Source organism: Papio anubis, chromosome 13, assembly GCF_008728515.1.
Source record: "Papio anubis isolate 15944 chromosome 13, Panubis1.0, whole genome shotgun sequence".
Lineage (NCBI taxonomy): Eukaryota > Metazoa > Chordata > Mammalia > Primates > Cercopithecidae > Papio > Papio anubis.
This window is the reverse complement of record NC_044988.1, coordinates 50,091,253-50,116,360: the sequence shown is the minus strand read 5'-3', so window position 1 is coordinate 50,116,360 and position 25,108 is coordinate 50,091,253. Positions and strand designations below refer to the sequence as shown.

The 25,108-nt window shown below is 38.1% G+C and overlaps 1 non-coding gene across 1 annotated transcript; it reads left to right on the top strand.

Annotated features, from left to right (window-relative positions):
- The first annotated feature begins 11,516 nt into the window (after positions 1 to 11,516).
- LOC116270153 lies at positions 11,517 to 11,592 on the top strand. The gene has a single exon (XR_004178083.1). It is a non-coding gene; the product is annotated as a small nucleolar RNA SNORD55/SNORD39 (small nucleolar RNA).
- The last annotated feature ends 13,516 nt before the right edge of the window (positions 11,593 to 25,108 follow it).

The following is a 25,108-nucleotide window of genomic DNA, read 5'->3' as shown; positions in this document are numbered from 1 at the left end:
ATTGAGTACCTGACAGATACAAGGAGAGGTAAGAGCCACTGCATTTGTAGGCGCACCTTGGATAAAAGCCTACTGCCCACAAAATAAAGCAGTGGGAAGAGTAACTGCGAAGAGCAAGCATCATTGTGATTATCTTAACTTCTTTTCTATGTAGGCCTGGTGGGCCAGTTCCTGATATTTATGGGATGTTGTAAAATTATCTCAGAAGAGAACTTAAAGAACATCTAAATCAGCTGTATTCAAACTGGTTTTGGCCACAGAATTCTTTCATGAAGTGAAGTTTCATGCAGAAGGCTAACATACAAAACACATAAGGTACAGCTGCCTTGGTTGGGAGTGGTGAGCCCTCCACCCTCCCTTCTCCTTCAGTTCTGTACCCTGGAGACTTAGATGATTTGCCTGAGCTCATACAGCTTGCTGGTGATGAAGTCATCCCCAGGACTTACAGTCTCCTGACTATTGACTCCATCTTCTTGTATCTATAGATAGAGCCTTCTCCAGTAGTTATCAATTCATCACGGAAGCTTCCCCTCATTTTTCTTCCACTCAACACTGTTGGTTCACCACCTTGTTAACAATAATAAGCTGACTATATGTAACATCTACCCATCTCAAAGCCTTATATATGTGTGGTCTCTTCCCCAGCAGCACATTAGAATTCTGTGGGAAGCTTTTATAAACATACCAGTGCTCAGGCCCTATTTCTAGAGATTCTGATTTGTTAAGCTGTGGTGTCGGGGTTCAAGCATCAGTAGGTTTTAAAAGCTGAAACGGTTCTAGGGAGCAGCAAGGGCTGAGAACCCCTGTTTTGGCAGAGTTCTAGCAAGCATTAGTATTCCCAGAAAGAAGAAAAGCTTGCTTACTTCCAACCCCAGGCAGCAGCTTGTGCTCTCAGCAAGTCCATCTCATCCCTGTGGTCACTGACCGTGAATTTAGGGGTAAACGAAAAGTAAGCTTCTTGTATTGAAGAAGGATTGGAGTCTGATTTTATGACATGGAAATTGGGACTAAATTGATCCCAATTATGTTGTTTTTAAGACATTTCATGTATCAGAAATAATCTGAGTAATAAAACTCTAGTGAGAGGCCAATATCCGTGCTTACAATATGTGATTGGAGATAAAGAGTCCTATTTCTCCAGATTCATCCATTGATATCTCATCGTAAACTTTAAGTGGTTAGTGTGTGTGTGTGTGTATTGCTTGTACAAAAATAAATATAGTTCTTAAAATTGAAGTTTTTTTGGGGAAAATATACATTTTAGCTAGGGGTGGTCATATTTTTAATATTTCTAAAATGACTCAGTAGAATTATCTTAAGTTACAGAGTAAATTTTTAGTAGGATTTCTGGGCATCATTTAAAGAGAGTAGTATTTCTAAAACTATAATTTTTCCCCTTATAAATAAATATTGTGAAGGTTTAAATATGAACCTATTAGATGAAGACATTTCTATAATTTGTTACTTAATGTTTTAAATGAATGAGCAGTAAGTTCTATTTTTTTGGTTACATTTTCTTTTTACCATCATTAATTATGAAATCTGTGCATGCTTAATTTTATGTTAACCATCCCATTGTGTTTGAGAAGTGCTGTACTGTCTATTAGCTTCTTCAGGTATGGTCCACTCTGATTCTTTATTTCAGGCCTTTAAACAGCCATTGTCCTTAAAGTAGTAGATGTTTTGCAGTGTAGTCAAGGAAAGTTTGCATTTTCTTCTGGATATCAAACCTGATAGAACCAAAGTTGAACTTTTCTGTTACTTTTTAAGGATTTTTTTTCTTGCTCAAAGTCCAATACAAGTTATAGCTCCAGAGAACTAATTATAAATTAATTAGGAAAGTATTTTTTCTCTATGTTGTAAAAGTGTAACATGTTTATTTGTCTTAGAATGCCATGTGTTAATGTCTGTCATGAGGAAATGAAATAGTTTTTATTTTTGGCTTCTTGGTAAAAGATAATTCCTCTCAATACAGGCAGAAACTAATTAAGAATATATAAATGGCTCTTCACTGTAAGAAAAACAGATTTGTGATAATATGTTCAGTTCTATGGCAGACAAAATTCCAAAGGGCAGGGACTTCCTTACCATATAGGGGAATAAGCACTTTGTCCTTGTGGTTATATCATATTACCAAATGCTGGTAGAAAGATTAACATAAAAGGCTAGTGATGACAATTTGAGTATGAGATTGCTACTGTGGCCCAGAGGGCAGCCCCATCAACACCCTGCCAATTCGCGTTGTTGTTTGGACTTTGCGTCTCTTCACTGAAGTTGGGCTGGGGGCTTTTAGGTTTTCAAGTCTTCTTTCAGTCTTCTTGTTTCCTCTCTCCTGTTTCTTGAGTTGTTTGAGCTGCTTATGGGTGTTTTTTAGGGAAATGATGTATAAACTTTAAGAGGTGTTTCCAGAGCAGGTTAGCTGTTTAGAGGAAATATCTAAAAATGCACACTTTTACTTTAATTCTTGTTTAACATGTATTGATATTTTATCTCTAGGTAGGACTTTGGAGATACGTTTAGCGAAGGGGGAGCACAACTGGAGCAGGTACAAATGAAAAATCTTGGTATTATTTTGTTTTTAAACAAGAGAATTCCCTTTCATGAATCAGATTTGGGTTATGAATCAGAATCTCTATCAGATTTGGGTTGTGAAGTATCAATTCTGTACATTCTATATAAAGAGAATAACATGAGAATGATGATGCTTACCTTGCAATGCTTCAGGGAGGATTGGAAATAATTCAGTAATGCCTGCATAGAGCAGAAACACTGACAGCTGTCACCGTTGTTGTTGTTATAACTTTTGTTTTCTCCTCCAGACTGTCCATCCCTCCACTCCCAACCTTAGATTACTTGTAACCTGTGCACTCTGCCTTTGCCTCATCTCCTTGATGTGGTCAGACCATATTTCTTCCTGAAACCCCCTCTAATATCTAGCTCTTCTTGGAGCCTTAGTAGTCTTGAATCTGAAACTGTCCTGTCATCATTAGTGGCTCAGGGCATTAGATTTTAATTAGAACAATAGCCTCTGCAAAAATGTACAGTGATTGGGCCCAGTTTGCCCATATGCCTTCATCAGTAACACCAAAATGACCTGCAAGGGAAAATTGAGGAACAAACAAACAAACAAACAAAAAACTTCCAGTAAATATAATTTATTGTTCCTTATCTAGTCTATTCCTTTGTTGGAATAAGGCATTTATCATCATCATCATTATGTTTGTATGTTTGGCATGCTGTCACAAAATAGTATAAACTGGGTGGCTTAAGCAACATTAATTTATTTTCTCATGGTTCCAAAGGTGCCTTAATCAACATTAATTTATTTCCTCATGGCACCTAAAGCAGAGTGCCAGCTGATTTGGTTTCTCCTGTCCTGGCTTGCAGATGACCAGTTTCTTACCATGTCCTCACATTGCCTATCCTCAGTGTGTGCATGTGGAAGGAGAGAGAGCAGAAGCTCTCTGGTGTTTCTTCTTATAAGGCCGCCAATCTTATTAGAGCCAGGGTCCCGCCCTTATGAGCTTATTTAACCCTAATCACTTCCTTAGAGGCCCCATCTTTAAATACAGTTATACTTGGGGTTAGGGCTTCAAAATGTGGATTTTGGGGAGACATACACATCCAGTCCAAAATGATCATATTTATCATCATTATCATTTATTTGATGACTTTTATCATTCAAAACAATGGAAAAGGATAAAATAGTTTGCATTTTAGGTTGTATTGAAGATCTGCTAGATGCTAGCTGCTGTAGCAAACTTGTACGTACATTATTTTGTTTAATTCTTACATCATTTTATTCTCACAACCCTATTACATAGGTAGTATTTTCCCCATTTGATAGATAGAAAAGCAAGACTCGGGTAAATTAAGTAATTTGGTTATTATACATTGTGCAAGTATGTATAAGGGCTTAGATGAGAATATATCTTCTGTCATTCAGCCTGTACTCTAAACCACCACATCACAGAATTATTATGAAGACACTTATGAGAGGGGGGATGATTTTGGTTCATCTGGGGTAGAGACCTTATATATTTATAGCTGTTTGACTTTATTCTCCAATCTAAGGTTCATAGTTGACTCCCAGTTGGCTTAAATCCCCTCTCCAGTCCAGCCTCTAAGGGGAATCACCTGTATAGCATTTTACTAAGACACCCAGGGTAGTGAAAAGATCCAGGATAGCTGGGAATCTCTGCCAAGATATTAATTGAACCTCTCCAAGGCAGCCACAAAACCACCTCCACTCTTTTCTTCCTCTCAATTTTATATCATATTCAAGATCTCAGTGGTATATTTTATTGGATGTAGAAACTCACTTTTTGATTCCTTCCACCAAAACAAATTGAGAAACTCAGATGTAGGCCACACACTAAAAAAATACTAGGGAAAGCTCTGATCGCTATGAAGAGAGAAATAAGGGAAGAAGGAGGAGATTCAGTTGGTACAAGGTTAACATAATTATATTGATAATGGTCAACTTCATGTTCCTGAATTGTCAAATAGCTTATTTATTAGATTTAAAAAACAACATGTTTTTAACTTTTTTCTTTGCTTAATAATTTGATGTACTATTTTTGAGTGGATGAAAAGAAGAAAGGAATGAGAACACAAAGTATTGCTATTAAAAATAATCCTAGCCAGAAGTCCACAAAGGTTTAGACACAGAAGAATTTGCCATTATGACTTTATATCCACAGGGCCCCTAGTCTCCACTTGGTTTCTCATTTTTTATTTATGCTACCTTACTATTTTTTGTGTATTCACCACTTGAGATTTTTTGCTTTCTTTCTTTTCTGTTTCACATCCTCCCATAGTCTCTACAGAAGGTTCTGCTGCCTGGGTAGAATTTAGTATACCCTGCCACAATGGTTTGCATAGCAAGAGAGCTGTATTAGCACAGCTTTTCTAGTGAGTGCTGACCATCACCTTCCTTGAAAATATGCTTAGCGGTGAATAAACGTACAGGCACACCTTGTGTTATTGTGCTTCACTTTGTTGCACTACACAGATTGTGCTTTTTACAAATTGCAAGTTTGTGGCAACCTTGCATCCAGCAAGTTTATCAGAACTATTTTCCCAACAGCACGTGCTCACTGGGTATCTCTGTCACATTTTGTTAATTCTCATGGTATTTCATACTTTATTATTATTACTATATCTGTTATGGTGATCTGTAATCTTTGATGTTACTATTGCAGTTGTTTTGGGTGCCATGAACTACACCCATATAAGACAGGGGACTTAATTGACAAACGTGTGTATTCTCACTACGCCACTAACCCCCTGTTTCCCTGTCTTCTTCCTCTGTTCAGGCCTCCCTCTTCTTTTACACACAAGGATATTGAAACTGGGCCAATTACTAACCCTACAATGGCCTCTTAAGTGTTCAAGTAGAAGAAAAAGTCACACATCTGTCACTTTAAATCAAAAAGTAGAAATGATTAGGCTTAGTGAGGAAAGCATCTCTAACACTAAGATAGGTTGAAAGCTGGGCCTCTTGTACCAAATCATCAAGTTTTTAATATAAAGGAAAAGTTCTTGAAGTAAATTAAAATTGCTACTCCGGTGTACACACAAATGATAAGAAAGCAAAACAGCTTTATTGCTGATATGTAGAAAGTTTTAGGGGTCTGGATGGAAGATCAGACCAGCCATAACATCCCCTTAAGCCAAAGCCTAATCCAGAACAAGGCCCTAACTCTCTTCTTGAGAGATTCTATCAAGGCCCTAACTCTCTTCTTGAGAGAGATTCTATCAAGTCTTAGAGGTAAGGAAGCTGCAGGAGAAAAGTTTGAAGCTAGCAGAGGTTGCTTCATGAGAAGGAGACTAACGTAAAACTGCATGGTGGAGCAGCACATGCTTGTATAGAAGCTGCAGTAAGTTATCTAGAAGATATAGCTAAGATAATTTGTGAAGGTGGCTGCACTACACAGCAGATTTTCAATGTAAACAAAACAGCCTTCTATTGGAAAAGGATGCCATCTAGGACTTTCATAGCTAGAGAGGAGAAGTCAATACCTGGTTTCAAAGTTTCAAAGGACAAGGTGATTCTTTTGTTAGGGGCTAATACAGCTGGTAACTTGAAGTTGAAACCAGTGCTCATTTACCATTCTAGAAATCCTAGGGCCCTTAAATATTATGCTAAGTTGACTCTGCCTGTGCTCTATCAGTGGAACAACAATGTGCCTGGCTGACAGCGCATCTGTTTACAGCATCATTTACTGAGTATTTTAAGCCCATTGTTGAGACCAGCTGCTCAGAAAAAAAAGATATCTTTTAAAATACTGCTGCTCATTGATAATGTACGTGATCACCCAAGAGCTCTGACGGAGATGTGTTAGGAGATGAATGTTGTTTACCTTGCTGCCAACACAACACTCTTGCTGTAGCCCATGGATCAGTGTTTAATTTTGACTTTCAAGTGTTACTATTTAAGAACTATATTTTATAAGGCTATAGATGCTATAGATAGTTCCCTCTCTGGTGGATCTGGGTTGCATAAATAGAAAGTCTTCTGGAAAGTACTTATTCTAGATGTCATTAAGAACATTTATGATTCATGAGGGAGGGTCAAAATATCAACATTAACGGGAGTTTGGAAAAAGTTTATTCCAGCCCTAATGGATGACTTTGAGTGGTTCAAGACTTCAGTGGAAGAAGTAACTGCAGATGTGGTGTGAACAGCAAGAAAATTTGAATTAGAAGTGGAGCCTGAAGATGTGACTGAATTGCTGCAGTCGTATAATATAATAAAATTTGAATAGATAAGGAGTTAATTCTTATGGTGACCAAGAAAGTGGTTTCTTGAGGTGGAATAACTCCTGGTGAAGATGCCATGAATATTGTTGGAATGACAATAAAGGATTTAGAATATTCCATAAACTTAGTTGATAAAGCAGTTGCAGTGTTTGAGAAGATTGACTCCAGTTTTGAAGGAAATCTTACTATGGGCAAAATGCTAAATAGCATCCCATGCTATAGAGAAAACTTTCTTTAAAGGAGAGTTGATTGATGCTGTTTTAGTTAAGAAATTGCAGAGAGAGGGCAAGATGGCCAACCAAATGCACCCAGGAAGAACAGCTACCACTGATGGACCAAGACACTGGCACACACTCCTCACAGATCTTCAGAGGGAAGGCACCTAGAGTAGGTGGAGGGAAGACACAGAAGCTGGGCTGAAGTGCGAGGAAGCTTGGAATTCTGGACAGGATTACCATGCACTGGGACTCATTCCTGGCCCTTAAAGACTCCAGGAGAACGGGTGATTTGAATTGGCAAGGATTAAGCCACTTTCACCATGGGCCTCTGGCTGCTTAGAGAAGTGGTAGGAGCATCATGCCAGCTGAGGTGGAGCCCAGAGCTCTTGGTGTGGGACTGTCTGTAGCAGAGCACTGCCAGGGAAGCCCATCTCCCTAAGCTCGACTTGCTTCCATGGGACACCTTAGCCCTAGGGGAACTGTTGGACCTGAACTCTGCAGGGTGGTCTTGCCCACCAGATGGCGCCAGTCTGATCTGAGCAGCACTTGTCTGCTGGCCTCTCCTGGACCCCATCCTGGCCACACCTAGTTGCAGGGCAGCCTCAGGTCCCCTGGGGGCCAACATCATAACTTCTGCACTGGTGGACCCTGCATGACCAATGGAGAGCTCCAGCAGAGCAGCCCCCACAACCACACACCAGCCCACCCATGCCCTCCCTGCACAGCCATTTCCCCAGGGCCCAAAGCAACACCCCACATTGCTTTGCCAGCACGTGTGTGTGGGAGCAGGTTTTGCCGCCTTTGTTCTGTCAGTGTGCCTGTGTGCATGCACCCTCCTCTGCCACTGCTGTGGTGGATGTGCATTGTTCTTTCTTCCCCTGCCAGACCACCATTGCAGTCAGAGTCTTGGTGGACCCATGGAAAATCAGCCCCACTCCCACTAGCACCACACCCTTGCACCGACACTGCCACAGAAGTGAAACTAGGCACAGAGAACAGCAAACCTCCCCTGCCCTGAGCAACCACCCCTTCATGCAGTTCACAGAAAATGCATACAGACCTGCACCCACCAGCACCCTGCCCCCATGCATCCCTAAGACAGCACAATCATGTGTTAGAATCACCAGCAGGGGTCCCCCAACCTCTGGAGCCCTGCTGCCTCTACCACTGTGGTGAACACCTGCACAGAGGCAGGCACCCAGGAACCCACTGGTACCCTGTCACAGCTGATGAGCATGTACCCTGCTGCACTGTCACTGCTGTTGCCACTGCACTATGAACACACAGTCCTGAGGTTGGGAGCTGAGTGTTGGCCCCCTAAAACCTTCCAGAAACAAACCAGTAGGCTAAATCCACCTTTTACCACAAACTCTCAAGGTCATCAAGTAAGATAAAAGGAAAATAAAAACATCCAACAGTCAGCAACTTCAAAGACTGAAGAAACACCAGCTCATAAAAATGAGAAAGAACCAGCACAAGAACTCTGACAACTCAAAAGCCAGAGTACCTTCTTTCCTATAAACAACTGCAAGTGTTCTGAACTGGGCTGAGATAGCTGAAATGACAGAAATAAAATTCAAAACATGGATAGGAACAATTTTCATCGGCCTTCAGGGCACACTGAAACCCAATCCAAGGAAGCTAAGAATCACAATAAAACATTGCAGGAGCTGACAGACACAATGGCCAGTGTAGAAAAGAACATAACCAGCCTGATAGAGCTGAAAAACATACTACAAGAATTTCATAGTGCAATCACAAGTATTAATAGCAGAGCAGAACAAGCAGAGGAAAGAATCTCAGAGCTTGAAGACCGGCTTTCTGAAATAAAACAGTCAGACAAGAATAGAGAAAAAAGAATGGAAACAAATGAACAAAACCTCTGAAAAATATTGAGTTCTGTAAAGAAACCAAATCTGTGACCCATTGATGTCCCTGAAAGAGATGGGGAGAGTATAAGTGAACTTGTAAAACATGTTTCAGGATATCATCCACGGAAACACTTCCAACCTAGCTACAGAAGCCAACATTCAAATTCAGGAAATGCAGAGAACCCTAGTAAGATACTTCACAAGAAGGTCATCCCCAAGACACATAATCATCAGATTCTCCAAGGTCAAAATGAAAGAACAAACGTTAAAGGCAGCTAGAAAGGTCAGGTCACCTACATAGCGAAGCCTGTCAGACTAAGAGCAGACCTCTCAGCAGAAACCCTACAAGCCAAAAGAGATTGGGGGCCAATATTCAATGTTCCAAAAAAAACTTCTAACCCAGAATTCATATATTTTCGAACTAATCTTCATAAGCAAAGGAGAAATGAGATCCTTTCCAGTCAAACAAATGCTGATGGAATTCATAACCACCCGACCTGCCTTACAAGAACTTCTCAAGGAGGCTCTAAATATGGAAAAACTGTTAATAGCCGCTACAAAAACACATGGAAGTACACAGACCAGTGAAGCTATAAAGCAACCACACAAGTCTGAGTGATAACTAGCTAACATCATGACAGGATCAAACCCACATATATAAATACTAACCTTGAATGTAAATGGGCTAAATGCATATGCAGATGATTAAAACTGGATCCTTTCCTTATACCATATAGAAAAGTTAAGGTGGATTAAATGTAAAATCAAAAACTATAAAAACCCTGGAAGACAACCTAGACAGTACCATTCAGGACAGTGGCATGGGCAAAGATTTCATGCCAAAAGCAATTGCAACAAAATAAAAAATTGAGAAATGGGATCTAATAAAATGAAAGAGCTTCTGCACAGCACGAGAAACTATCAACAGAGTAAACAGACAAGCTACAGAATGGGAGAAAATTTCTGTAAACTATGCATTTGACAAAGGTCTAATGTCCAGCATCTATAAGGAACTTAAACAAATTTGCAAGAAAAAAAAACAACCCCATTAAAAAGTGTCAAAGAACATGAACAAACACTTTTCCAAACAAGACATACAGGCAGCCCACAATCGTGAAAAAAGCTGAACATCACTGATCATTAGAAAAATGCAAATCAAAACCACAGTGAGATACAATTCTCAATTAGAATGGTTATTATTAAAAGGTCAAAAAATAACAGATGTTGGCGAGGTTGTGGAGACAAAGGAATGCTTATACACTGTTGATGGGTGTATAAATTAGTTCAACCATTGTGGAAGACAGTGTGGCGATTCCTCAAAGACCTAAAACCAAATACCATTCCACCCAGTAATCCCATTACCAGGTATATACCCGAAGGAATATAAATAATTCTGTCATAAAGACATATGCATGTGTATGTTCATTGCAGCACTATTCACAATAGCAAAGACATGGAATCAATGTAAATGTCCATCAATGATAGACTGGATAGAGAAAATGTGGTACATATACACCATGGAATACTGTGCAGCCATAAAAAAGAATGAAATCATGTCCTTTGCAAAGATGTGGATGGAGCTGGAGGCCGTTATCTTTAGCAAACTAACACAGAAACAGAAAACCAAATACTGCGTAGTCTCACTTATAAGTTGGCGCTAAATGATGAGAACATATGGACACATAGTGGGGAACAAGTCACACTTGGACCTATTGGAGAATGGAGGGTATGAGGAAATAGAGGATCAGGAAAAATAACTAATGAATACTAGGCTTAATACCAGTGTGATGAAATAATCTGTACAACAAACCCCCGTGATATAGGTTTACCTGTGTAACAAACCACGTGTACTTCTGAACTTAAAAGTAAAAAATAAAAGGAATTATAATAAATATTTAACATAAAAAAGATTTAAAAAAATGGGTGAAATGCCCCAATCAAGAGGTACATAGTGGTAAATTGGAGTAGGAACCAAGACTCATTGGTATGGTGTCTTCAAGAGACCCATCTCACACGCAGTGAGACCCATAGGCCCAAAATAAAGGGCCAGAGAAAAATCTACCAAGCAGACAGAAAACAGAAAAATCCAAATTTCAGACAAAACACACTTTAAACCAACAAAGGTTAAAAAAAGATATCACATAATGGTAAAGGCTTCAATTCAACAAGAAGACCTAACTAATCTAAATATATATGCGCCCAACAGAAGAGCATCCAGATTCATAAAGCAAGTTTTTAGAGACCTATGAGGCTTAGATAACCACATAATAATAGTGAGAGACTTCAGCACCACACTGACAGTATTAGATCATCAAGGCAGAAAATTAACAAGGATATTCAGGACGTGAACACAGCACTGGACCAAATGTACCTGATGGACGTCTCCATCCAAAAGCAACAGATATACATTCTTCTCACTGCCACATGGTACATACTCTAAAATCAATGACATAATTGGACACAAAACATTCCTCAGCAAATGCTGTATAATGAGTACTAGGCTCATTATAATAACCACCCTCTCAGACCACACTGCAATCAAATTAGAAAACAAGACTAAGAAATCCACTTAAAACCATATATTTAAGTGGAAATAGAATAACCTACTCCTGAATGACTTTTGGGTAAATAGTAAAATTAAGGCAGAAACCAAGTTCTTTGAAACTATTGAGAACAAAGATGCAACATACCACTCGAGTGTGCAGTGGGGAAGCCAACCTTGGAGAGCTGAGCATGTGAGAAAAAAAAAAAAAAAAGCAACATACCAGAATCTGTGGGACACAGCTAAGGCAGTGTTAAGCAAGCAATTTATAGCACTAAATGCTCACATCAAAAGTTAGAAGTACCTCAATTTAACAACCTGACATCACAACCAAAAGGACTAGAGAACCAATAGCACACAAACCCCAAAGTTAGCAAATGACAAGAAATACTGAAAATCAGAGCTGAACTGAGATTGAGACATGAAAAAACATTCAAAAGATCAATGAATTTAGGAGTAGGTTTTTGAAAAAAAATTACTAAAATAGGTAGATTGGTAGTTAGACTTATAAAGAAGAAAAACTAGAAGATCCAAATAAACAGAAATGACAAAGAGGATATTACTGCTGACCCTATAGAAATACAGATAACCATCAGAGAAGATTATGAACACTTCTATGCACGTAAACTAGAAAATCTCAAAGAAATGGATAAATTCCTGGAGACATACATCCTCCCAATATTGAGCCAAGAAGAAATTGAATCCCAGAACAGAACAATAATGAACTCCAAAATTGAATCAGTAATAAGTAGCCTACCAACCAAACAGAACTAGAGCTAAATTCTACCATATGTACAAAGAAGAGCTAGTACCATTCCTACGGAAACTATTCCAAAATTTGAGGAGGGACTCCTCCCTAACTCATCCTATGAGGCCAGCATCATTCTGATAACAAAACCTGGCAGAGACATGAAAACAACAACAAAAAAACTTCAAGCCAATATCCTTGATGAATATCAATGCAAAAATCTTCAACAAAATACTGGTAAACCAAATCTAGCAGCACATCAAAAAGCTTATCCACCACAGTCAAGTAGGCTTTATCCCTGGTATACAAGTTGGTTCAACAAACCCAAGTCAATAAATGTGATTCATCACATAAGCAGAACAAAAGACAAAAACCGTATGATTATCTCAATAGATACAGAAAAGGCTTTTGATAAAATTCAAAACCCCTTCATGTTAAAATATCTCAATAAACTAGGTATTGAAGGAACACACCTCAAAATAATGGGAGCCATCTATAGCAAACCCACAGCCAACATCATACTAAATGGGCAAAAGCTGGAAGCATCTCTCTTGAAAACAGACAGAAGACAAGGATGCCCTCTCTCACACCTCCTATTCAACATAGTATTGGAAGTCCTGTTCTGAGCAATAAGCAAAAGAAATAAATAAAGGGCATCCAAATAGGAAGAGAGGAAGTCAAACTATTTCTGTTTGTAGACAACATGATCCTAAATCTAGAAAACCTCATATTCTTGGTCCAAAAGCTCTGTCAGCTGATAAACAACTTCAGAGTCTATGGATAAAAAATCAAGGTACAAAAATCACTAGCATTACTTTAGAACAACATTAACTAAACTAGGATTACTTTCCACCAATGTGGCCAAGAGCCAAATCAAGAGCACAGTCCCATTCACAATTGCCACGAAAGAATAAAGTACCTAGGAATATAGCTAACCAGGGTGGTGAAAGCTCTCTGTAAGGAGGACTACAAAACACTTTTCAAATAAATCAGAGATAACATAAACAAATGGAAAAATATCCCATGCTAATGGATAGGAAGAATCAATACTGTTAAAATGGCCATAATGCTCAAAGCAATTTATAGATTCAATGCTATTCCTATCAAACTACCAATGACATTCTTCACAGAACTAGAAAAATACTATTTAAAAATTCATATGGAACCAAAAAAGAGCCCAAAACACAAGAAAATCCTGAGCGAAAAGAACAAAGCAGAGAGCATCGTGTTACCTGACTTCAAACCATACTCTAGGGCTATAATAATTAAAACAGCATGGTATTGGTACAAAAACAGACACATAAACCATTGGAACAGAATGGAGAGTCCAGAAATAAGGCCTTGCACCTACAACTATCTGACCTTTGACGAAGCTGACAAGAATAAGCAATGGGGAAAGGACTCCATATTCAATAAATGGTGCTGGGATAACTGGCTAGCCATATGCAGAAGACTGAAACTGGACCTCTTCCTTATACCATATACAAAAATCACCTAAAGATGGATTAAAGGCTAAATGTAAAACCCAACACTATAAAAACCCTGTAAAACAACCTAAGCAATACCATTCTGGACATAGGAGCAGGCAAAGATTTTATGACCAAGACACCAAAAGCAATTTCAACAAAAGCAAAAATTGACAAATGGAATCTAATTAAGCTAAAGAGTGTCTGTGCAGCAAAAGAAACTGTCAACAGAATAAACAGACAACCTACAGAATGAGAAAACTTTTGCAAATTATGCTTCTGAGAAAGGTGTAATATCCAGCGTCTATAAGGAACTTAAACCAATTTACAAGAAAAAAACAACCCCATTAAAAAGTGGGCAAAGGACAAAAAGGAATGAGTTCCTGTCCTTTGCAGGGACATGGATGGAGCTGGAAGCCATTATCCTCAGCAAACTAACACAGGAACAGAAAACCAAACACCACGTGATCTTATAAGGAGGAGCTGAACAAAGAGAACACATGGAAACGGAGGGGAACAACACACACTGGGGCCTGTCAAGGTGAGGGCAGGAGGAGGGAGCCATCAGGATAAATAGCTAATGCATGCTGAGCTTAATACTTAGAACATGGGTTGATAGGTGCAGCAAACCACTACGGTACACATTTATGTAACCTGTGCATCCTGCACATGTGCCCTGTAACTTAAAAAAAAAAAAGCGGGCGAAGGATGCGAACAGACACTTTTCAAAAGGAGACATATATGCAGCCAACAGGCATATGAAAAAAAAGCGAAACATCACTGATCATTAGAGAAATACAAATCAAAACAATGAGATACTGTCTCACACCAGTCAGAATGACTTTTATTAAAAATTCAAGCAATAACAGATGCTGGCAAGGTTGTGGAGAGAAAGGAATGCTTATTCACTGTTGGTAGAAATGTAAATTTGTTCAACCATTGTAGAAGACAGATACCTCAAAAACATAAACACAGAAATACCATTCGACCCAGCAATCCCATTACTAGGATATAAATCATTCTGTCATAAAGGAATAGAAATCATGCTGTTATAAAAGAATAAAAATCATTCTGTCATAAAGACACATGCCCATGTATGTTCATTGTGGCACTATTCACAATAGCAAAGACCTGGAATTAACCAAAATGTACATCAGTGATAGACTGGATAAAGACAATGTGATACAGATACATCCTGGAATACTATGTAGCCATAAAAAAGAACATGTAGGAACACGGATGGAGCTGGAGGCCATTTATCCTTAGGAAACTGACACAGGAACAGAAAACCAAATACCAGGTGTTTTCACTTACAAGTGGGAGCTAAATGATGAGAACACATGGACACATCAAAGGGAACAACAGACACTAGGGCTTACGAGAGGGTGAAGGTTGGGAGGAGGGAGAAGATCAGGAAAAATAACTAATGGGTACTAGGCTTAATACTTTGGTGACTAAATAATATGTACTCAAACCCCCATGACACAAGTTTACTAATATAACAAACCTGCACATATACTCCTGAGCTTAAAATAAATGTAAAAAAAAAGTTAGTGAGAGAAAGGAAATTGCCAGAGTCACCCCAGCCTTCAGCTGACACCACTGTATGATCAGTCAGTAGCCATCAAGACCAAGGGAAAACCCTCCACCAATAAAAAGGTTACAACTTGATGGAGGCTCAGCTGATCATTAGCATTTTTTAGCAATATTTAAAAAATAAGATATGTACTTTTATTTAGACATAATGCTAGTGCATAGTTTATAGACTACAGTGTAGTATAACTTCTATATGCACTGGAAAACAAATTTTACTTGCTTTATTGTGATATTCACTTTATTGTGGTGGTCTGGAACAGACCCACAATATCTCCAAGGTATGCCTGTAGGAGCTTCTCTAGACCTTTGATGTTTGGCTGGATATTTTAAAAATAAACGCACACCCCATTCCTGAATCCAGAAGTTTTTCAGTCATAGTGTCAATATCTATAGGTCATGAGCATGCCCATTCAGCATTTATTGGGCTTAACGTATGTGCAGGTTCTTTGGTGGGCCTTGGGATAAAAAGTGTATGAAGACATGGTCCATGCCCACAAAGAGCTCAAAAGCTAGTGGGAGAGGTATGTGTACAATGAGAACAGGGACTGCATCAAGGTGGTGGAAGTGGAGAGACACAGGCAAAGAAGGGGGCACTACCTAACCATTGTCTTAAAGGATTAATTCTGGTTTGCCAGGTAGACCAAGTGGCATGTTCAGGGAGTGTTACAGAGTTAGGGAACAACGCTTGCAAAGGGCTCAAGACTTAGCATCTGAGGGAATGCCACTTGTGGGTGATGGAAATGTCTGGAAGCCCTTGACTTTTGGATTACTTGGGAAATTCCTCTGAAATGTGTGTATTATGCCTGACTTTGGTCTTAGTTGGGTCACAGGCAACCATATATGCCTGATAATTTATATGCCTGATAATTATATGCCTGACCATTATATGCCTGATAATATAAATGTTTTGTATTTTATGTGTTTTGACAGTATTCTGAAGCTTATCGACAAACTGGAAAATGGAGTCATTTATAGTTTTGTTGTGAATCAACATGGTCAATCATTTTTATTTGTTTTTTATTTTTTATTTTTGTTTTTGTTTGTTTGTTTTGTGTTTTTTTTTTTTTTTTTTTTGAGCTCAGAATGCTTCCTTTTGGAATTATGAAGCAGAATGACCATTTAGAGGAATATTTCAGGGGCAGAAGAAGTGGCAGGAACAAAGTGGGAATGGCATGCTGGAGGTAGTGAGGAAATGATTCCGGCCCCAAAGAGAAGGCCTGTTGGTCCGTAGAAAATAAGGGTGGTAATGTTGGAAGTTAGTCTGGGGGCATAGATAGAATGCAGACTCTGAGGGAAGACATGCTGAATTCAGATTCTAACATTAACTAGCACTGTGATTGTGAACTAATCATTTAACCTTTCTGAGGTTTAGTTTTCTCAACTATATAGTATAAAATGGAAAAAAAGTTCTTCAACAACATTTCAATTTGGAGTTAGGATTTAATAAAAGAATACAGCTCTTGATAATATATTCTAAATACATCTTACCTTTGGTTCAGACTTTGGAGGATATAGAATATGAATTTACTGTGTAAGTCAACCATTACAAATATTTTATTTTTTAAAGATATGCACATGTCACAGTCCACTTGTGCTGCTATAACAAAATACCACAGACTAGGTAATTTATAAAGAAGAGAAACTTATTTTTCACAATTCTGGAGGCAGGGAGATCAAGGCACCGGCAGGTTTGGTGTTTGCCGAGGGCCAGGTCTCCACTTCCAAGATGGTGCCTTTTTGCTGCCGCCTGCTGAGAGGATGGACACTGTATAGGCACATGGCCAGAAGGTGGAAGGGCAAGAGAGTGCTCCCTTCAACCTCCAGCCCTTTTATAAGGATACAAATCTCATCCATGAGGGTGGAATCCTCATGACTTAATCACCTTCCAGAGGCCACACCTCTTAATACTGTTGCCTAGGGGATTGTCTGAACATAAATTTTGGAGGGGCACCATTTTTCAAACTAAAGCAGCACTGTACTAAATCTTTATGGGTGGTGACTATACAGTCATGAAAAAGTCCTTTTGAAATGTCTTTTTTTGATGAAAAAGTGCTTGCCTGGGCCTTAGGAAGCACCATGTAAATACTGGTAAGTCACTGAGCTCCTCCTGTGACTCATAATGGTCCCCAATTCTCTACATTTCTACCCATGAAAATGTTGTTCATCCGCTTTCAGAATACTTTCGTTTCTTTCCAGAAGTGTTGATGGGTTTGCATGGATCTATCCCTAGTCTTTCACCACCCTTGTTCCTTTAATGTCAACAGCATACATTTTTTAGGTGACTGACTAGGATTTGGGTGGCAGTCCATGGCCATGAAATCCAGAGAAAGTAGAATGGCTTATACATAAAGAAAGAAATGGCTCTAGTAGAAAATAAACATTTGAATTAACTAATGTGATAAGGTACATATTCTAAAGTCTAGTTCAATTTTTAGATTCATGGAAAATTCGTGAAGCAGGAAAGAATTCATCCTCGGTCTCTAAAGCTGGTTTTAAATTAGGCATGTATACTCTTTCCTTCTTAAGCTTAGTTTCCTTAGAAGGTTCAATATAGTTCAAGCAGTTTTCACAGTGGGGCTGTATTTTGCCATCTAACAAAGGTTCAGCACAGCCTTCCTTCAGGTCACTTCAGCCACACAAGGCTAATGAACTTAACTTTTCTAGTGCAACAGGGTATGATTTAGTGTTCAAGGAACATCATTCTTCAAATAAATTGATGTCACAGATTCTTTGAATAGATGTTCCCAATGGTGGCCTTAGACTAGGATTAACTCAGAGTCTCTCTAAGTATAAGTCTGCATTTTTAAAGTATCTGTTGTGTGTTAGAGTTCCCTATCAGTGAAAGTCACCACTGCTCATGTAGGAGCATAGAGCAGAAAACGTTTTTTTTCTCTTGGTTCTTCCATTTTCTTAGGCTCTCAAGCCTCAAGCAAAGTTTCTTATCTGCTTCCCAAATATATCTTGACCCAAATATATATTGAATCTGTGTGCTTTTTTTTTCCTAATCCACAGTTACACCATCTCTGCACAGACAGCCTTGTTGGCTTCTAGATGGTTTCTGGTTTCTGTGCATCCATTCTGGCCCCTTCTGTCCGTTTACCCCTATAGAGTAGCCAAAGTAATCTTGTCAAACACAAATCTTGTTGTTTGACTTCCTTACAGCCCTTTAGTGGTTTCCCATCCATCTTAATAAGATAACCCAAATTCATAGTACTTTCTCATTTAACCAATACTGACTGATCTCTCTGTAAGTCTCTTTCATCACAGTGTATTCTGGGCATGCAGAGATAAGTACGACTTTCCTCCTACTCTTAAGGAACCTATAGTCTAGCAAAACAATTAATCAGTGTTTGCTCATTTGTCTATAAATGTTCATTGAAATCCTGTCATTTACCAGCACAGTGCAGAATAAGGAGTTGGTGACTTGTTGTGCATGTAATGAAATGGGTGACTTGAATACACATGGCCTATTTGCTGTTCTAATTACAATTTTGACCTAGTTAGCCTAAATCCAAAGCACGTGATTTTAATCATTATACTTATATAAGTTATTTTCTACAATAATACTGCATAGCAAACAACCAGAAAACCTCAAATAAGTTCAGCAGTGTTTACTGCTTACACATCTGGGGTGAGTCACCTAAGCAGCTCTATTAATTTTGGTTGGCGTTGCTCACATGTTGGGGTTGGGTTGCTTTTGGCTGATCTAGATGGGCCTTGGCTGGGGGGATAACTAGGGAAACTTGGCTATGTTCTTTGTGCCTTATTCTTCAGTAGAGTAGTCTGGGTATGCTCTCATATTGATGACAAAGGATCAAGAGAGAGCAGGCAGGCCCAGTCTCACCAGTGCTTTTTAAGCTCTGTTTGTATCATATCTTGCTCACATCACAAGCTGACCAAGACAAATTATACAGCTAACTCCAGAGTCAGAATATGTACTACAAAGTCACATGGCCAGGATTTGTATCCAGGGAGAATTCAGCCATCATTGTAATCCATCATGATGCTGTATTTGTTCTTATTATAGCTTGTGTATAACTTGATCATAGGATTTACCAAATTATGTGGAAATACATACTGTCAACTCCCACTTGGAAACCCATTATCGGTAAAGGCCCTGTCTTCAGCATGATGCCTGGCATATAATAGAAGACCAACAAATGTTAAATTAATGGAATTATTAGTAGGTTGATGACTTTGGGATGTTTACTCTAGATAATTAAACTTTCTCAGCCTCAGTTTAGTCATTTATAAATAGCGATAATATCTACCACTGCCATTTTTTGAGGATTAAGTATGGGAAAAATGTAAAAGTATATACTGCTTACTCAAAAAAGATAGTTACTTCTCCCCTCCTCCCCCACCTTCCCTTTTCAGTGGGTTTTTATGAATTTTGAAAAATAGGAAATGTTTTCATTTTGGCCCATTTTAAGCAAGAGGTTATAGAATAGAGAGCTCTCAGTTCAAAATATCTTCCATATTTTCTACTGATTACTACTTTAGTATAATACTCATCTCCTAAAAATTGGAATCTCTTTGGATGCTTAAGCTTATTAACGATTTGCGGTTTGTCATGAATCCTTATAATGAAGGGGTACATTTCCTCTTCCTCATTCCTATAGACCACATATGTGAAGAGGAAAAGGGAATTTGGAAGCATAGTGGAGTGGAATTTTGGGAAATGGGGCATTTTGTGGGAGGAGAAACCTGGTGTAGGTATGTGGTGTGTCTGTATATCGGGGGATGTGGGGAGTTGGATAGGCAGAGGGAAGAGAGTGTGAGGTCTTCCAGCAGGCAAGACAGGGCTGGTGGGGCAGAGAATAAAAACCGAACTCTTTTTTGTCAGTTTTTCTATACTTTGTAGTTGCCCTGGGGATTGTTTCTGACACCTGATGCAGATATTCAGTTGTATTTTATTAGTATTCCTAAATTTAAAAGAGTTATATTCTATATTTGATGGTGTTTTTCCATAAAAAAGATTATATAAAAATTAAAATTACATATGCTATAAATGTGTATACACACACGTATACATATACAGGCTTGCTAATGTAAAGACACTTTAAAAATCTTTGATTTTATAAATTCCTTTTCTTAGCCATTCCTATAAGTTGCCTTTTTTTACTCTAAAAATATCTGTAATTATTTCAGTATTTCTCCTCAATAATACTATAGATGATTGTTTAAGCACAAATAAATAATATTTTTATAGTAATTGTTTTTTCCCTCACCGATACATTTTTGTATGATATAGATGGTGACGAAGTGTACAATGAATGGCATTAAGACATGGAGCTCTCCATAGGTTTTGAATCCCTCCAGTGGCCATAATGTTGTCTTTACCAATTTATAAGAGATTGTATTTATTCATTCATTTGAATATATATATTTATTTTGAGTGTGTGTGTATATATATATATATATAAAATTGTACTCCTTTCTTCCTTTCAAACCACGCCCCACAGGTGTAGGGCAGAGACACATATGGCTTCTATCAATTTAGGGAGTAGCTTTGAGCACATCCTATTAAATTGTCTATTCCCAAAGGCAATACCAACACATTCAGTGAATGTTAGTTTTTCCCACAGTTATATTTTTGATTGGACCACAAAGTTTTTCATAATACTGTACTTGAAAAATTGGACATTCTAACTTTTTATACATAATCACCCCCTACCCCAACCCCTTTTTAGAAAACGCTTTTTAAAAAATGAGGCGTTAAGTAGATTATATTTCAGCTCTGAAAAGACACAGTGAGTGTTAGTTACACCATTTTTTTCAGTTACTGTGATTGAATTCTTATTCTTTATGTCTGTGTATTAATTGGGGTTGGTATAGTTAACTCCCCCCTGCCCATCACATGTCTGGAACATGCTAGATTTGCTGCCAGAATAGTTTTATATTAGTTATTTAGAAGTAAAGTCAGATTATGAAATTTAAATGAATTTAAAGTTAGAATAATTTGAAGAATCCTAAACTTTGAACTTTATTTTGTTAGTTACAATACTAAAAGTTTGAAGTGTAAAAGAAAATTTCTTCTTTTAGGAAAAAGTGTATAAATGGGCCCCGCATTCTCTCCAGGGCATTTTTTTTTGTCAGCATTTTTCAAGGTTTAACCTTAACTGCTAAGGGCTATTTTTATATATATTGATTATGTATGTGTGTGTGTGTGTGTGTATACCTGATTTGTTTTCCCGTTGTAACAATTCCTGGTTAGGTTAGATTTTTGCAAGAAATTTGTTTGAGGTATATGTGGTGAGGGTGCGGGTTTTACCAGTGAGCTGGTGAAAGCCATGATTCACAGGCTACATTAGAGAAATTAAAGAAAACACCTGAGTTTCAACAGCAACAGCTTCTTCAAAAGAGTAAAGTTTTTTTCTAGACTTTTCAATTATACATTGAGAAATTATTTGATAATTATTTGATAAAAGGTAAGTTTTCTTACTCCTTTTAAATATTCAGGTAGCTGCTACATCTAATTGGTAAATCAGATAGTTGCTATTATTCAATTTTCTTTGCAAAATGAATCTGAATTTTTTTTTGAGACAAAGCCTTGCCCATGCTGGAATACAGTACTACAGCCTCAAACTCCTGTGCTCAAGCAGTCCTCCTGTCTCAGCCTCCCAAGTAGCTAGGACTACAGGTTCATGCCACCACACCTGGCTAATTTATTTTTATTTTTAGTAGAGATGGATTCTTGCTATGTTTGTCAGGCTGGTCTTGAACTCCTGGCCTCAAGTGATCCTCCCACCTTGGCCTTCAAAAGTGCTGAGATGTATTCAAGACCATGCCTGGCCTTGAATCTGAAATTTTTATGTGCAAAATGGAACTGAAAAAAGTCACAAGAAATTATTGTTTTCAAATATGTACCATATACCTTCTAAAACGATGCAGTCTGCTACATCTGATTGGTAAATCAGTACCTGCCTCTCAATTATGAATATCAGATATTAGTAATATTTGTTAAAGATAATGAGTTTATTGGAGATGCTTTATTCAGTTAAATCTTCTTAATTCAGTATTTTGTTACCTAATGGGTTTTGCATTTGCCATTAATTTTGATTCAATGCTCTGTACTTAATGATCCCCAAATTCCTAAATACCCTTACATTAATAGATCATGCAATTAAGTTTGAATTGTATCCTAGGAAGTCAATTAGTCCCTTTTCCACCAGTTACCTAGCCCCAGGACAAGATATTACAGGCTCTTGTGCGATAGAACACTCGTAAGTTCCTGCCCTCACAAGAAACAGACACCACATACTGTATATGCGTGAGTGACTGCATATGTGTATACCGAGTACCAGGCTTAGGTAATGCTGGACTTTTGTTTCTGGCAAAGGCAATTTATATTAGAATCATATTTAAAAGAGTATGCTTCTTCCTTATCTATACCTTGGTAGCACTATATAACGAAATGTTTTACCTTTATAGGTTTACCTTACCCTCTATTTTGGGTAAATAATACGTATTACTAGTTTTTTAATAGAGACATATAAAGAGGAAAGCAAACATTATTTATAATCCTGTCCAATTATTTTTATTTAAAATAATAAATTGCTCATTTATCCTTTAAGAAAAAAATGTTTATGTATACCTTCCAGGTATGTGTCTATGTATACATTTTCACTTGCACAAAAGTTATACATAATGTCATTATTCTTACACCTTAATGTTTTGTAAGGACCACCAAATACTCTGTGGTATAACTATATTATTTATTTAGCCTGTACCAATCATATTGACGAGTGTTCAAGTTGTCTCCAGTGTTTTACTATTAAAAACAATGTTGTAGTGAGCATCCTTGGACATAGAACTTAGTGGTACTTTTGCAAATGTACTTGTAGAATAAGTTTCTAGCTGGGAATTTTTGGCTCAAAAGAGCATTATTTTTGGCAGGGCATGGTGACTCTATTATTATAGGCATGGTGACTCATGCCTGTAATGCAAACACTTTGGGAGGCAGAGGCAGGAGTATGACTTGAGTTTAAGGGTTTGAGACCAACCTGGGCAACATAGTGAGACCTTGTCTCTACTAAAAATACAAAAAAAAAAAAAAAAAAAAAAAAGGAGTGGTGGCACATACCTGTAGTCCCAGTTGCTTGGGAGGCTAGGGTGGGAGGATTACCTGAGCCTGGGAGATTGAGGCTGCAGTGAGCTATGGTCGCACCACTACACTCTATCCTGGATGACAGAGCAAGACTGTCTTAAAAATCCAAAAATAATATTATTTTTAAGAGCACATAAAGCAGTGAACTAACTACACACTGCTGAACCACAGTTTGTTATTGTTTAAATACATCTGAGTGGCAGAAATTGACCAAGTAAAGTTATTAGAGTAAAAATAAAATTGTACTGAGAGTCACTGGGATATTTTGTGGACTATAAATATGGTGGTAATAGCCTATAATTAGCTGTCATCAACTTTAGACATTATTGACTTAATAAAATTTTTGTCACCATTTCCTCCCTGTCTTTTCGCAAGTATTCCATAAACATTCTCAGGGTTCATTTTAGATCAAAGACCATTAAAAAAAGGAACTACCCGCAAACTTCCTGTGCCTGACTACCCGCAAACTTCCTGTGCCTAACTACATCTTCAAAAGTGGATACTCTAAGGAAGACTATGTTGTTATGATCAGAAATAAGTTTGCGCTTTCAATTAATGAGTGTGTTTTCCCTCCCTCAGGTGAAAGGAAAAATTTTGGAAAAGTAAAACACTGAAGAGGCATAGTATTCTCCTGTAACTTGGAACTGGAGAGGAGGCAAGATGCTGGCATAGCTGTTGAACTGGGAACCTGCTATGCCAACATATTGCCATCTTTCCTGTCTGACAGCAGCCATGGCCACCTTCATGCCAGTCCTTCGTGTATTGCTGTGTATGTGCGCCCTTCCTTGGAGGTGGATTTCCATGACATGGCCTTTCTCACCTCCCTGACTTCCTGTCCTGCTGTGCAGTGTGTCCTACCATGAATTCACTCCATGCTAGCCACATTGGCCTGTATGTTCATTCCTTGAACATACCTAGGATGTTCTTGACTATTAGCTTGCCTACCTTTCTCTCATCATTTGGACCTCAGCGAGGATGTCATCTCCTCAGAGAAGCCTTCTGTAACCATGCTATCTAAAATACTCCAGCACTTCAGTCACCCTTTATCCCATTACTCTGTTTTTTCAGAAACATTGGTGCTTCCTGAAACATATTTGTTTACTTGCTTAGTGTCTTTTCTTCCGCACAACCATGTAAGCTTCTTGAGCGTTAGGGACCTTGTTAGGGATAACCACTGTATTCTTGGAGTGTGACACATAGTAGGTTCTCAATACATATTTTTGAAACTCTACCCTGATGCAAAAGATATCAAATAATGATAGCTTTTGCATTACAAATATCTTTGGTGAAATCCCTGGCTCAAAACTCATAATAAAGAAATAAACAGATGATGTTGAGTTCTGGGCCTGCAAACCTAACTCTTTAAAGCAGTCACAGTAAATGTGTCATTGGGTCCACAGACTCATGGAAGTCAGCCTATTTTATTGGGAAAAGCGTGAGCTTCAAAATAAAACTGATGGTCAAATCTCATTACTGGTGTGTTCTTAAGTCATTTAACCTCTGAGTGCCACAGTTTACACAAATGTAAAATGAGAATAATACTGACTCCATACGACTGTCGAAATAAGGAAATAAGGTATTTTTGTCAGGTGATTCTTATCACATGTCTAAAAATTTAGTGTCTCTAAAATTCTTGATATATGCATACTAATAGACACTCAACAAATTTAATTGTTTCACTATTAAGAAAAAAGTTTTCTTTAGTTAGAGACAAGGGATTTTATGTGAAATGTGTGGAAATTCTATGCCAGAACTATAGTACATGTAGAACTCTTTGTAAAGACAGAAATCT